Below are 16,966 nucleotides of genomic sequence, written 5' to 3' on the forward strand. Positions count from 1 at the left end.
CCTAAGGGAGAGGTGTGCAATTCCCTAAGAATATTTTGTTTGAGTTGAGAATTCTTACATAGGTATAACCCACCTTTGTACCATAACGAATCATTTTTCCAACTAAATGTATCAGATGTACTGGGATCTTGTTGTAACTTTTGAATGAGTACCCACACTTCTTCATCATTCTTCCATTCATCCCTTGTTTTGTTTATCCAATCTGGTTGGATAATAGAAATGGTGCAAAGAAATGTTTCCACATCCTCATCCTTTCTTGAGAGTGCATCTGCCACAACATTTTGCTTCCCTTTTTTGTAGATGATTTCAAAGTCATAACCCAACATCTTTGTGACCCATTTTTTCTACTCTTCTGAAGATAATCTTTGTTCTAAAAAGTATTTAAGACTATCATGATTTGTTTTTACCTTGAAGTGTCTTCCCATTAGGTAGGGTTGCCATTTCTTAAGTGCATGTAGTGTTGCCAACATTTCCTTCTCATAAATAGCTTTGTGTAAATACTTTCCTTTGATTAGATGACTTTTTAAAGAAATGGGTCTTTCTTCTTGCATTAAAACCGCACCAATTCCATTTCCTGAGACATTACATTCCACAATAAAGGTTTTTGTGAAGTCTGGTGTAGCTAAGACTGGTGCTTGGCACATTGCCTCTTTAAGATGTTCAAAGGCCTTCGTTGCTTCTGGAGTCCATGAAAATGCATCTTTCTTCAATAATGTTGTTAGAGGTGCTACTATTCTCCCATAATTCTCAACAAACTTGCGATAATACCCTATCAACCCGATAAATCCTCATATATGATTTATGGATGTGGGGATTTTGTACTCCAAAGAAACATTTGGAGATTTTTGCATATAATTGTTTCTCCTCCAATAGTTTGAGCACCCTATCAACATGTTGAACATGATCCTTCCAAGACTTTTTGTAGATTAGTATATCATCAAAAAATACTAACACAAATTTTCTAAGGAAGGGTTTGAAAATGGAATTCATCAAAACTTGAAATGTAGAAGGTGCATTGGTAAGGCCAAAAGGCATGACCAAAAATTAATAATGACCCTCATGAGTTCTAAATGTTGTTTTTGGAATGTCTTCAGTCTTCATTCTGATTTCATGATATCCTGAATGAAGATCCAACTTGGTGAAGTAAACTGATCCATGCAATTCATCCAATAATTCATCAATGACAGGAATGGGAAATTTATCTTTAATAGTGAGCTTGTTGATCTCCCTATAATATGGATGCATGCGCCATGATCCATCCTTCTTATGAACCAATACTACTAGAGCAGAGTAAGAACTTTGACTAGGTTGAATTATACCAGCTCTAGCATTTCTACAACCATACATTCAATTTCACTCTTAAGGGAATAGGGATATCTGTAAGGCCTGATGTTTGGAGGAACACTTCCTGGAATAAAATGAATAGCATGATCATGATCATGAATAGGTGGGAGGCCTTTGGAAGTCTCAAATACCTTGTAATGATTGTCCAAGACTTTTTGGAGATCTGGAGAAATAGATGATTTCGATGTGGGAACCTCTGGTGAACATAATTGTGTGATTATGCCGCATTATTATTTATTTAGAAGTGTTGTCATTCCGTTAGAGCTAATTATCCTTCCTGGTTTCCCTGCGATACCCTTAATTCAACTTCCTTTCCTTCTGAAGAAAATTTCATGAAAAGTTATTTAAAATGAAAAGCTATTGTACCCAAGGATTGTAGCCATTGAACTCCTAGTACAACATCAGCTCCACCCATTGGAATGGAAAGCATTGCGTTATTCAATACATATTCTCCCATGGATAGCTTGATATTATGGCACTTTCCTGAGCAAGTTATGGTTCCTCCACTTTCAACCATCACTTGACACTCTGGTGCTGGATATAGGAAGCAATTCAATTCCTTAGCTATCTTACAATGAATAAAATTATGGGTACTGCCTGAATAAATCAACATTGTTACCTTTTTCTTCTTGATATGCCCTTCTATCTTGATAGTTTGAGGAGAGGTAATTCCAGCCAATGCATTATAGTATATGGTCGGATTCATTTCTTCTTTCTCTAGGGTTTGTTCTTGGTGTATATCCTCGTCTTTTGAAATTTCTTCTTCCTTTTCTTCCTCCTCTTCACAATCTATATAAAATAATTTCTTCTCAGCACACTTATGACCTTTAGTGTATTTGCTATCACAACTGTAACAAAGCCCTTTTTCTCTTTTTTCTTCCAATTGTTGTGGTGTCAACCTTGTAGGTTGTGGATGGCTAGGGGAAACAACACTTCCATCTTTATGATTGAGAGTGGTAGGCTTCCTTGTTACGATAATTTTGCTTTCCATTTTTCTTGCCAACCTGAACACCTTCTCCAACGAATCAGGTTCCCAAATGCGAACCTCATGTTGGATGTTATCCTTTAAAGTTCCTATGAACACATCAATCCTATGCTCCTCTGGAATATCTTTTACCCTTATATTCAATTTTTGGAAGTCCTTAATGTGCTCCATCATTGAACCCTTTTGTTTGAGATTTATCAATTGGCTAAAAAAAGTGTTGCTTTTTGTATCCTCATAATGTGCTATCAATTCATTTGTAAAAATAGCCCAAGTGAAAATTTGTTTATGAGAGAAAAGCCATCGATACCATACAAACTGATTTGGTTCCAAATATAAAGTTGCAATGCGTACCTTTTGTGTGTTTTGGACATTATGGAGATCGAAAAATTGCTCCATCTGTAGTATCCATGTTGCAGGATCCTTTCCATCAAACATCCTCATATCGATCTTTGGAACATGGTGGTTCTTCGATCCAATGTTAGAGTCTATTGAATCATGATTAACATTTATTTTGTTCTCATCATGTGTTTCCTTTACTACCCTTTCGCCATTAGTAAGCATTTCTTGTAGAAATTTTGTCAAAACTTCCATCTTAGCTTCCACACCATTCATCTTAGCTTCCGCATTATTCATCTTAGCTTCTACGCCTTTCCATATTAGCTTCCACGCCATATATCTTAGCTTCTACATCTTTCTTTAAACCATCCATCTTAGCTTCTGTTACTTTTGTGCGAGTGAAATTTGTTGCACTTGGTCTCATAATTTTGATATATCATGTTGCATTTCTTCTTCTTCATGAGTCATGCTAGAGCTTTCAGGTTGCTTACTAGGTGTTTCCATTTTCTTTCTTTGGGGCATCAATTACTGACAATAATTCTTCACTATGCCCTTTGAATTCCTTCAAACTAATTTTTCAAACCAAGCTTATGCAAAAATTTAAAAAACCTACACACCTTTTTTTTTTTACTTTGTAGGAGCTTGATATTGAAACGACTGCAAATCTGTAATTTCAGATCTCCAAGGACTCAAATTGCGATCTGCAGTATACCTCTGTTCCCTCTTTCCAATGCCACCTGTTTGATCAAAATTGGATTCTCCAAGAAATAGTTATGCCCCACCTCCCAAGATGACCAGCTTATATACTTTTTCAGTAGAGTGAAATTGTACAAAGTGCCCAGTGTTACTTTTTCGACCTTAGGACCTAAAAACAATTCACATAAAAGTTCAGTCCATCATCTTTCTATATCTTCTTATGAAATTTCAATCTGATGCTCAAAGAGAAAGTTATGACGATTTTCCCAAGGTCACCTATTTAGAATTTAATTCGGGAGTCTGCAAAAACTCTAACTTCCTCAGATTATATCTCCGAACATATAGTGAGACAAGATCTAAAATTCAAACCCTTGCTTAACCACGATTTCAGCTCAAAAGGATTTAATTTCAGAGTCTGAACCTTCGTAGAAAAAAATTATAACAAAACTTCCACGATGCCCTGTTTGAGATGAAATTCTGGAGCTTTCAAAAAACCTAACTTCATCAGATCATTGATCTGAAAATATAGCGAGACAAGATCTGACATCTGGAACCGAGGTTCAGGCCAATTTCTTCTCAAATGGGTTTTTTTTTTAGCTTCTAAAACTTCGTAGCAAAAAAGTTATAGCGACAATGCCACGATGACCTGTTTGGAGAAACGAAACCCTAGAATCCAAAGCTCTGATACCAAATGTTATGAAACCAGCTCACAAAAAGATAGAAAAGAAAGATCAACACCTTAGAATTCAGCCTCTTCTAGGGGAAACCTCATTTACGTTACACAAATGAGCAATTCTTGGATGATACAAATGACAAAACCTCCTTTCTATATATAGGAGTCTCAGGGGTCACAATATAACCAAAGCCGACCTAACAATAATAATATAACGATGCAAAAATAACAATAATGGGCTTCTATGGAGCATAATAATAAGAATATGGGGATAATAGGGGCACAACAATGACAATAAGGGATACAATGACAATAGTAATGGGGGAATCACTAGTATTATAGGGACCTAACAATAATAAACCAAATGAAGACCCACACTAGAATGTTTTGCTCAACATTCAGCTTGGATTACGTGTCCCATGACCTTGGTTATTATTTTTCCTTTATTTACTTTATTTCATGGATTTTTGAAAAGGGATGTTACATATTGATAAAGGCTCGACTATAGTGGTTCTAGCTTGGCCTTGGGGCATTAAAGGGGCATTTTGGGCCTAGCCCGCCATATATAAAAATTTTGAAAGTATAGACCTGCACCAAATAAATAAAATATTTTATTGTTCACATGACGTAATATAATATCATATGAACTTTTAAAAGAGATAAAGTAATTAAAAGTAAAAAAAAAGATGTGAGTAAGATGTTTAAACCTTATAGTAACTTTTCAAAAACATTTCAACTTAGGATATATATATATATATATATATATATATATTCAAAAAAATAAAAATAAAAATAAAACAATTGAAAGTTAAAAGTAAAATAAAAAATATCAAGTTATTCTAATTAGAGGGAGATGTGTAATTCATTCCCTTCTTAATATAAAATTAATTTGTTACATCTAAAAGTGTTCATAATAATAATAAATTTCATATGGTCTATCAATAAATACTTTAATATGCAAGATTAAGCAGCGTTGAAGTATACCTAAAAATATATTAATAACAAAAAACCATTTTAATATGAACAATGTAGAGATAAAATGTCTCAATGCACATGTTACATTATTTTATGTTTTGGTTCCTTTTAAGTGTAATTTTTTTTGTCAATTTTCGCTAAAATCCAACCAAGCTTTTTTGGACTTTCAAGTTTAAGCTATGCACTCTATATAGTATTCAAAAATAAAATGTAAATAATGTTGAGATTACACATTGTGTATGTCTGTGTAGAGAGATAAAACCATTACAAATTCATTCAGATCTATAAAGGGATGAGAGGGATGTAATATTTTTTAAAATTTTACATTCTAAAAGAAGTTTTCACCTAAAATGTTTGGATCTATAGTAATGGTAGCCTAGTGATCTTCTTAACAATTCCTATTTCTAATATCTAATATATAATATAATTAATAGATTAGCATAGTATTAACTTTCTACTTACATACCAATAGCTTTTTATATATAATATATATTAGATCTATTAGAATATATTATATTATTAATATACTATAATATAGCCTAGAAAATGCTATAGGTTTATTTTATATATATATATATATTATAAGTTATATAAATCTAATAATATATAATTTATATTTTATTAATTTATTCACATATTAATTCATTTATAAATACTATTATGTATCTAATATAATATTTTTTTATATAAATTATTCTTTTTTAATTTGAGGTGGCCATTTAGGTTTTGAATGATGCTTCTCATTCTCTGCGCACACTATTTAATTATTTATATGCTCTCCATTGTTTCTCGGTCTTAAAGATAGACTTCGTTGATGACTCTGAAACGTCCACTAAAATCTTTAAATATATAGATCTTTCTTGATGTATTAAAAATTACCCAATGTTGAAAGAATATTACCTGTATTTACTGTATTGTCCATGGTCTCTGAATCTTATACATTATGGTGATTTTAAACTCCATATTTCTTCATGGGATACTGGAGTCAACCATTTTGAATAAAATATACCATTTTGGAAAATTATTCAAGGAACTAGAACATGAAATTATTAGAGATACGGTCTCGATTATAGCCATGTTGTGAAAGCTACTCGATTATGAGGAGAGTAATTATCTATTTCAATCTATGACAACAAATGAACTTCTTGGTGTTATCCATTCTGGAAAGAATGAAACTCCTAGACGGGACGACTAGACCACAAAATTTTTTACTAATTTTTTTGTGGTCAGGGAGGATCAACATCAAGTCATGGAGCATATCCGCGAGCTTGGGCATATGCCTAGCATTTTTAACTCTGCATTCATCACCCTCATCTCCCTCATCTCAAAGGTAAACTATCCCAACAAATTTAATGATTTTTGGCTAATCTCCTTTTGTAACTGTTTATACAAAATTATTACCAAGGTGAAGGTGATCATTACAAGACTAAAACCATTACTCTCAAGGGTGATTTTATTGCAACAATTTGGTTTTCTAAGGTAGGTTAATTCAGAAAGCAATTGGATATGCTAAACAAGGTATCCACATGATCAAAACAAATGGCAATCCTCAAAATTGATCTTTCTGAGGTATATGATTGGTTCTCTTGGACTTATTTTAGGTTGTTTCTTCTACATATGAGCTAGTGTACCATTTTAAAACTAAATTATTGTCTGATGATGTCCTCCTCTTTTGGTGTCTTAATTTTTGTAATCGCAATATTGGAAAATGAATTCAACTGTATTAAGAATTATGTAAATTTTACATATAAATACAACAATGTAATTGTTGGATTTAGTTTCCAGGTTTCTTGGACATGAATTAACTTTCCACTAGAACCATGATGGATTAGGTGGCTAACATTCCCCCCCTTAATATGAAGGGGTGTATATGAGATTCAAAGAAGAGAGCTAAAATGAAAAAATGCATGACAACCAATGGTTGAATAAGCTCTCTGAAATGATGGTTTTTAAGAGAAAACCACAAACAAACCCAAAGGTAGGAGAACTCGAGGTCTCAACTAGTGGTGGTTTAAAGATGACCACCAACTCTAGAACTATCAAAGCAGTTCCTGAAACAATTCCTAGTCTAGCTAGAAGATGAAGTCTTCTACTGGTGGAAGTGCTCCCTAACAAAAACTGTAGCAAAAACAAAAATCTTATGTGGGTAATGGTTTAACAAATGCCACCAATAAAAAAAGCATTTTCATGGGCATTTTTGTGTCTCTAGATACAACTCTAAATATGGCTATGGTTATCTTTGGTTGTACGCTCAGATAGTAGGTTTAGGTTCTGGCTCAGGCTCACTTGATAAATCTTTGAATGATCAATCTTCGAAGATGCCTTTGAGAAGATGATGAAACCTTTGTTGCAAAACTAGTCAATAATCGAGAATAAATTCTATGGTATGACTAGTATAACTTCCTGATTGTTGAACACCATTACAAAGAAGTGATTCATCCAAGGTGAATCTTCATTATTGCATGAGTTTTTTTCCTGGAACATTTTTTTGAATTATGATTGCGCTTACCTCAATGCTCACAAGGATGAAGATCAAAACACTGATCTTTCACATGGCCAACTCGATCACAATTTTTGCATTTGACAATCTGTGGTTGTTCTGCAATAGGAGCATGTGAACATGGATTATCCTGAAGAAATCCAGCACTAAAAAACTGGATGAGCTTGGAATATTCTAGAATATGAAAATACCATCCTTTTTATATGCGAGACCAGTTCTATTCTTGTTGTTCACAACTTCTTCCAAGGTCTGATGAAGGTCTTGGGAAGTACAGGTTAAACCTTTACATCTACTTGCAAATCTGCTCTTGAAATGAATCCAATATTTTAATCAAACTTCGATTGTTGATGGGATTGTAGCTCAAACAAGGATATGTCCTGAACAAGAACCTGTTCAAAATTACAACTCTTCTTTTGTGGTTCATCTCATTGTAGTTGTGACTCAAGCTCCAAAAACACAATCTTCTCTTGAAAATTTTGTAAACAGGTTTATATGTTAGAGAGAGTGTATTGTGAATGTGTTATGAACAATGGATATTTGAGTATTCAATAACTCTAATACTCGCTCAAGTTGGCCAGTTTACAATAAAAAAATAAGGGTGTCGAGTTCAACCGAAAATGCACCCACTTACAATACAATTTAGAAAATAAAATGAAGATTATATAGATGGCACCTAAATGTAAAAAATTTGTAGTCAAATATGATAAACAAAATATAGAAATTTAGAAACCTCCAAGAGGCATGACCAAAATTCAAGCCTTCAAAATAGGGCACCATTTCCTTTGACACATACATAACTTTTCTCCATCAAATGCCATTACCCCCCAAAAAAAACTCATGGACACCTTTGTAACACCTTCATCCTTTCCATCAACTATCCTCACGAAGTTCTACATAAAAATGTTGTTCATAGAAGTAATATAAAATTAACTCTCTTAAACATTAAATTTGTATGATTAAATTTTCCAACCAAACCAACATCTTCTATACATCTTAATAGAAAACCACTTTAATCATATTTTACGAACATTGGGGCATTCTTTAGAAATCGTTTTCTTCATGTAAATATGAAATCAAAATTAAAATTCTCTATATAACTAACAAGAAATTTTCATTTTCATGAAACTATCCACACTGATGACGTTCAATATTCAACTTTATTATCAGAGAAACAAATATCTCTTACCACTCCAAGAGAAAACCTACAAGCCTTGCATCCACAATATGAGTTTTTACCATCATAATGGAATCCAACCAACCTTCATACCCTGCTCATTTATGCACATAATCACCATTCTACAATGCCAATAGTCACATGGTCTTTATCTCATCCATTTGCAAGCTATGCACTCTTGCTTCTCCTCTCAAATGGACTCTGTACCCAATTCCTCCTCTAAAAAAAGCAACACAAGACAACTAAATATACATAAACAACAACTAACTACACTAGAGTGCCAGCATTAATGTGTTGTGCTTTGCTGAAAACAAGCATCTTCACATCATTTTATTAATTTAAAGTAGTATATGGTTCTCGTGAATAGCTAGAAACAAAAAGATGCATAAATTCACCATAATAAAATCTATATTGACATTTGAAGCCTTAAAATTATTTGAATAAAAATCTTTGAAATGAAAAGTTGTGATCTCCACACAACTCTGAAGAATGAACCGAGTGTCACAGATACCACTGAATCAAATGGGCCAAAGTGGAAGTGGGGTTTAGAATCTACGTCGAGAAGAAGCGTCAAAGGCACACTGGTTTTTCATGCTACTGATGGCGATGCATCTGTTTTATTAGACAAAAAACTAAGTGAATAAGACCCTTTCGATTTATAATGCGTTACATCGGAAGCTTGTATCGGACGATGAAGCACACAAAAATGAACCTAACTGCAGTAACTTCAAACAACTAGATCTCAAATCCTGGTCAACCATGATGGAAGGAGGGTTTTGTGTCAATCGAGACATGAGGGTAATTAGAGCCATTCTTGGTGTAAACGTAGGTGCTCTTTTCTACTTTAGGATGGAGCATATGTGATGCCACACAATGGAATGAGTTTGAAACAACTTACCAAGAAAGAGACAGATTTGTTATTCTTCTTACATTCGTTGGGGAGAGAACATGCCTTGACAACGCAAAACAACTCTACATCCAAATAGAAAAGGCTCTGCTCTACATAAAAAAATGTCTCCTCAAGCACGTCCAGCAATTTGGCATCTTGCGCAGGTCCACTTCAACGCAGCACAACGTTTCTCCTTCACGTAGAATACAAAACTAGGAAATGTGAAAAAACTCCTCCTCGTCAAACAAAAAATTGTAACAGATTCTTCGCACCAAATGGAATGTTCTGCAAACGCTCCGACCTTGTGAGAAAACGAGCCAAGTTTCTCACAGTAAGTCTCCACAATCAAACTTTGCATAGTGGAAGCAAAACTATAGGAGGGAAAATATACGAGCAGGGGGAAAGCGTAGCGCCCATGAAGGCCATGAAACTAGTGGCTCAAGTTATTCAACAAAATAGTAAGGAAGGCCACAAGACTAGTGGCTCAAGTGATTTAACAGGCAGATAAACCACTACTCATACCGTTGGAGGAATCAAAATATTAGAAAATGAATTCAAGATATAAATAGTAGGAATCAAAATATTAGAAAATGAATTCAACTGTATTAAGAATTATGTAAATTATACATATAAATACAACAATGAAACCATTGGATTGAGTTTCCAGGTTTCTTGGACATGCATTAACTATCCACCAGAACCTGACGGATTGGTTCGCTAACATCAATTAATGGTTTAGGCTCAAATTTCCTCAAGCTTACTGCACCAAGGTTTCCCACTATTTTCTTACTTATTTTCACTTATTGCTGAAGGGCTCAATCCTGCTATCTCTAATGCAATGTGATCAAATGATTTCCATGGAGTTTTGATTAGTAAGAATAGTTACCTCACTCACTTAAGTTTTGTTGATGATATTCTCAGATTTTTCTTTTGTAATAACGTCGACAGTATGGCTCTTAATTAAGAAGATCATTGACACCTTTTGTGGTGCAACCCATATGCAAATCAATCTCCAAAAGTCACGAGGTACAAGAATACTATCCTTTTTCTTTTGCTATCCATTTTCCATTGGTTAGAGAGCTTCAAAATGTCTGTGGTTAAGAGAAGGTGTTCTTCTCTATCCAAAAACATGAAGATACGAAATAGAGCCACCAATGTTAAAGACCATTAATAGAGGATATTGGCAGTGGAATCATTTTTCTTCCTCTCACTAAACATGAAAATGATGTTTCCATTTTTATTATTAAATTATATTATCTTATAATATTGTATATAAACTTCGAAATAAAAGTTAGGCTTATGAAATTCTTGTTGTTGGGTGTGTGCACGACTATTCTCTGCATTTAATATGATATTTGTTCTATGTAAATTTGTGCATAAAGAAGATTACTTCTGAAATGCTTTAACAAACCTCCCTTAAGCCACGAGCTAGAGAACTACATAATACAAATGCATTCTCAGCGTCTAGTGTTCCAAGACCTTAAAAATCATTTTTTTTAACAAATTGCAAAGCCTTTAGAGCTCTTGTTTTTTTCAAACTACACAACATAAAGTATCATACACGCGATAATGATGTGTCAAAAATAAACCTGAGAGATTCAGTTATGAAAGAATACACACTCTATAAACAAATAAAAATAAAAAGTAGGTGAGCATGTTATCAAGGAATGCCAAAAGAAACGACTCATCTACCCTATTTTACTATATGGTCTTACTTCAAAAAGAAGATTGTTGCAAGAAGGAAGAAATTAGGACACAAAGAGACCAATAGTGTTATCATTATGATCATGGAGAAAGCCTCGGAATCAGAAAGAATATTAGAGAAAGAGCTATATATGGGCATTCAGAGGGAGGTCTCAGAACTATAGCAGAATTTAACATGATCATTTTTATAAATGTGACCCATATAGAAAAGTTACTTCATCACATACTCAATTTGCCTTCTCTCTCAATGACATTTGGGGTGATTCAATGGAATTAAAAATTGTGTCTTTAACAAAAACATGCTAAAATATTAAATAGAGAACACATAGATTGCAAAGGTTGCTAATGGTTGCTAAATCACACCTATGGTTGACCATGTCATTTCCCTTTCTTGAGTTTTGAGTTTTTTTTGGTCCAATATATATATACAAATTTCTTATTTTTATTTTCAAATTTCAAATTCGACTAATAATTTGTAGAATGATTGAGCCGATATAACTTAATCGAACCAGCCATTAGTTCATACCAATTTCATCTAAATATGACTCAAATTAGTTGGTTCGGTTTAAACCAGAGAGTTATGATAAAAAAATCCAATACCCAGTCATCCAATTAAATCAACCATTCAACCATGATTGGACCAGTGCTAACTAGCCAACTGAGCCACTAATTAATTAGAGAAAACAAAAAACAAACTAAAACTGAATCTCGATGTCAAGTCGACACCACCTTCAACCTAGTCATGTCATCGAGTTGGCCTCCTCCTTTTCAGAAAGTTATATTTAACTTTTAATTTAATGTTGATATTTACTTTTATTTATATATTAGATTTATTAGTTTAAGTTTTAATTTTTTAAGTTCAAATAACATTTCCATTGGCAAAGGTGGCCTTTATTTTTATTTATTTTATTACGTTGAGTAATACTTTCAAATTTATAAAAATTTATATAAAGAAAATAGCAATAGCAATGTTTTCAATTTTCAACTTACTCAACAACTTTTTTCTTTTCAACATTTTAATATATATAAAAAATAAAATTTAAGAACCTGTATCGATTCCTCCAGCCCTCCTCAAGTTAGGAATTAGATTGGAACCTAGAAATAGAATAAACTGCCCCATTGTTCTAAATAATTTAAATCGTTAAATCACAACAATGTTTGACAACATTCAACGGGAGAAAATTTAGACTCTTGGAGTTGAGAGACCATTCTAATGAGCAAGACTTCAAAATAGTGCATTTCTCTGTATCTCAAATTTACTCAGATTACAGTAACTGCACCATTATTTTTTTAAATGTTGATCTTGTAATAATTTTTGTTTTGTAAACTTGGGAGAACTACATCTTCATCATGTCCAATATATCACCCCTATCGAGGCGAGAAATTGAATAGGTGACTTCATATGAAGGAGTGTCAAAGCACCCTATCACCGTCTATCCTGAGATGTCGTGGACTTGATCTTGTGATATTGATAAATTTATTGGCTATTGATATAAAATGTTGTAAATCCTTTAGTATCTTAATATTAAATATTATTTACAAACTATTGATTAGGAAAAAATTAACATGATGTTATAAATTCGTTTGTTTAAAATATATTTATGAATGCATAGATGAATTTAGCACCCCTATGGGAAAATTTGAGGGGAGATATACCTAAAAAGGCCTCGAAAACTTACAATAGCTAGAATACTACTCTACATAATCAATGTTGTCTTCCTCTCAAAGCAAATGAAAAGACAATTGAAATTAGAAATGACTATTTATATCATCATAGATGCCTTGTTATTATGCAAATTCATTGAAGAGAGATTCCTTCATTGTATAACCCAAAAGATTTTCAATCATATTTAAGACCTCTCACTGAGAGACAGTTAACCAAAATATCCATATAAGAGGGTGTTTCAACAATAAAAACCAACCCTAACAAATTATGAAAACTAGTTCCTACTTGTCTAAATTATGTTTTGAGATTGTTGTAACCTATAATGCTAGGTTGGAAAAAAAGATTTAAACAATGTCATTAAATCATTTTATCATATTATGTTATTGTGTTTTGCTAGATGGAGATTTTGACTTCATCAATCCAATTAATCTACCATCTTTGACTAATCACACTTTATGTTGATAATGATAAATTGTTTTAATCTACCATCTTTGACTAATCACACTTTATGCGGATAATGATAAATTGTTTTAATAAATGAGTAGAAATTATTTTATTAATTCAATGTCTTTTTAAAATTCAAACTACTCTTAAACTTATTTTTTGACAATTTCTTTATTTAAAGCTATTTGAACTTTGTAATATGCCTAACCTCCTGCATATGATGTCTTTCACTTAACAGGGGATACAAAATCATTAAAAAAGTTATTGATCCAAAAAAGCATTCACAGTAACTAGTCTTTATATTTTTTATATCCACATTTCTATTTTCCCGCACTCGTCTCTATTTTATTTTAAAGGAGAAACAACAAACCGTGGTGCGCCGCTTTTGGTTTTAGCTGCTTCGGGATTCAACAGGCTGAAGCAATATTTTAGCAGCGGGCCGACCCATGCCCGTACCTGTGTGTTCGTACGGTTGAGAATGTGGGTCAAAGAAGAAGCCGTGGACGCCGCCATATCGATCTTGGCAGACGTGTTGATAGTAGATACCGCTCATATTTAAGGTCCCGAGAAACGCTTCGCCACCTGTTCGTTCGTTTATTGCTTATTTTTTCATTGACGAAGAACTGCAACAGATCCTCCGACGACGAGACCATACAGATTACAAAGGCAATCACCGAAACAAAATATGGCAGAGAAAAACGACTGAAAATGAAATGCGTGCTGCTATAAGAAGTTGCATGATTCTTGGGAAAGCGTAAGCGTATGTATTTTTCCATGGTTTTAAAGCATAATTTTCCTCTGAAACCGGGTAGCTACAATGCTTATATTGTAGTTTTAGATTTTATAGATCTCTTGTCTTAGATTTTGCAATCTGGATGGACCTCTTCACCCATCGAAACGAAAAGAAAATAATAAGCTAACAGAATTCTGCATGGATCGGACAAAGGTATGAAATTATTTAACATAGTAATAGCGGCAAGACAAGATTGAAATAGGTGGTAACTCATCATCTTTATTCAATTGTCGAAATATGCTCACACGTCGGATAACCTAACCTTAATGTGCAGCATACACACACACAGCTTACAATAATTCCAAATCAAAATCACCATCGTTGTTCTATCCATCACAAAAACACACAATCTCAATCTCTTCTTCTTGTGACGAAGCATGGGTCAGAGAGTGTACCACTTGCAATCGAAATACAGAGCCTAGTAATACTGACAAACAGAACATGAGGTGAGGTGTAGGTGTAATTGACTAGACAGAGACAGGGACAGAGGATTTAATGAAAGCGAAAGGCACCCGCATGACGGGAACAGAATGAAGAGGATGAGCCATTTCGCATGACAGCTTCAGGACCTCGGACAGATCAACCGGATGTTCAGCATGAGGAAGCCATTCAAAATGATGGAGCAACTTGGCCACCCAGAGGTTAACAGTGGCAAGGCCCAGAGCCTTCCCCGGGCACACACGACGACCAGCACCAAAAGGAGCAAGCCTCAGATCGTTACCCCTCACATCCACGTCTTCCCCGCCTTCCGACACCACAAACCTCTCCGGACGGAACTCATGAGGTGATTCCCAAATGTTGGGGTCGTGAGTAATCGACCACATATTCACCATGGCCGTCGTGCCCGCCGGAACACACATTCCGTTGATGTTGACATCTTCAGTTGAGAGCCGCGCCCATGATAGCAGCGGTCCAGGCGGATGCATTCGCAGCGCTTCCTTTACCACAGCTTGGAGGTACGGCAGCTTAGGGATATCCGCATCATTCACGCTGCGGTCTCGCCCCACTACAGCGTCCAACTCTGCCTGAGCTTTCTTCTGGGCATCTGGATTCAGCACCAGTTCTGCCATGGCCCACTCCGTCAGCAGAGCCGTCGTGTCTGTGCCACGAAAAATCATCTCCTGCATACATAACATTACATAAATTAGAACCAAACTTAGTTAATGCCCCTCCCCAAAGGCAAGGGCCTCATTCATAAGTTTCGGTGTGAAAAAACTAAACTAAACTAAAATACGGAGAGATAGATCAGATGAGAGTGTGGTGAAAAAACTAAACTAAAACACAGAGATACATAGAAGATGAGAGTGTGAAAAAACTAATAGTACGGACCCAGAGAACAGCGATCATATCCTCCTCATCTAGCTTATCTTCTCCATGCAACGACAGCAGAACGTCAACAAAATCGGATTGATCACCCGTTTCGCTGTTCCGCTCTGCACGTCGGTGCTCTTCGATGATATTTCTAACGAAATCTCTCACACGCGGCACAAGGCGGGCGCAACGAGCATGGATTCGAAGAGGGTCCAGCGGTCGCAGCCATGGTAGATGATCCGCCCAGTTGAACGCTCCCAACAGCTCGAAACCCTCATCCACCATCTCCCGCACCTCCTTCACTTCTTCACAAGTAGAAGTACATGACATATCGAACCTCCTTCCAAACACGCTGCCCATGATATTGTTCAGCGCAGCTCCTTGCAGGTGTCGTCGAACCCTAACAACACCGCTGGACTGACATTCCTTCTGAATATCAAGAAGCATTCCGAGAGCATCGGCCTGGCGACCAGGCTCGTGAGCAGCGATTCTGCGCGGAGCGAAAAGATGCGCGGAAGAAATTCTCCTGAGCAGCCTCCAGTAGTCCCCATTGGGCGCAAAGCCAATGGCCCGCCCAAACAATAACTGCTGCGCAGATTGCTTGAGGGGTCTGTTGGCGAAATGAGGAGAGTTGAGCAGCTCCCGGGCCACTTCAGGATCCGATGTAATAACGGCGGGCGTGGAGCCTAAGCTAAAGGCCATAAGCTTCTTGGCGCCATGAAGATGAGCCAGATATTCGAGCTTGCGGTGAGCAAGACCGATGCTCATGTCTAGCAGACTTCCGATGATGGGCCATCCTTTGGGACCAGGAATGGGTACGCCGCCCGACCTCCTGCGTCTCCCCGCCCACGCGCAGCCTCCCGGGATCAACCAGGAGGCCAAAACAGCAGATACAGCAGCAATAAGCAGTGCAATATAAAGATGCCACTGACGCCACCCACAAACATCGTCGGAGTCCAACGACAAACGACTGCAACCATTTCTAAAGAGGAGGAAATAGAGCCACCACCCGCCTCCTGCAGAGCTCCCGCGATTCTCCATCTCAGAAATGGATGGCAAATACAAAAACTAAGCAGCAGCAAGAAGCCAGAGAGAGATATGAGCGCATAGAATGTGGAGGGGTTGAAGCGGATTTATAGCTCCAAGGGTTCCATTCCACGGGAAGAGAGGGAAAAGCCGGTAACCGTAAAAGGCAGATCCCGAAACATCTATTAAGTCGATACCATTCATCCGTTGGAATTCGAAGTGGACGCACATGCACTTGGTTGAAACATTTATTAAGTCGATACCATTCATCCATTGGAATTCGAAGTGGACGCACATGCACTTGGTTAATGCAATTGGTTCAATTTTGGTGATTTGAGTTGTTAGGATGGATTTTGAATGTCTCAGCCGTTTTCTTCTTTTTTCTATGGCCTTGACCCTATTGCTAACATTAAAAAAAACAATTCAAAAACTCACTTGCAAAATTTTGGA

General features: G+C 35.7%; 1 pseudogene; it reads right to left on the bottom strand.

Annotated features, from left to right (window-relative positions):
* Positions 1-14,646: 14,646 nt before the first annotated feature.
* LOC149177817 (cytochrome P450 78A4 pseudogene) lies at positions 14,647-16,531 on the bottom strand (annotated as a pseudogene).
* Positions 16,532-16,966: the final 435 nt, after the last annotated feature.

Source organism: Pinus tabuliformis, chromosome 4_1 (assembly GCF_031772625.1).
Source record: "Pinus tabuliformis cultivar Carrire ecotype Pingquan chromosome 4_1, CPIR1, whole genome shotgun sequence".
Classification (NCBI taxonomy): domain Eukaryota; kingdom Viridiplantae; phylum Streptophyta; class Pinopsida; order Pinales; family Pinaceae; genus Pinus; species Pinus tabuliformis.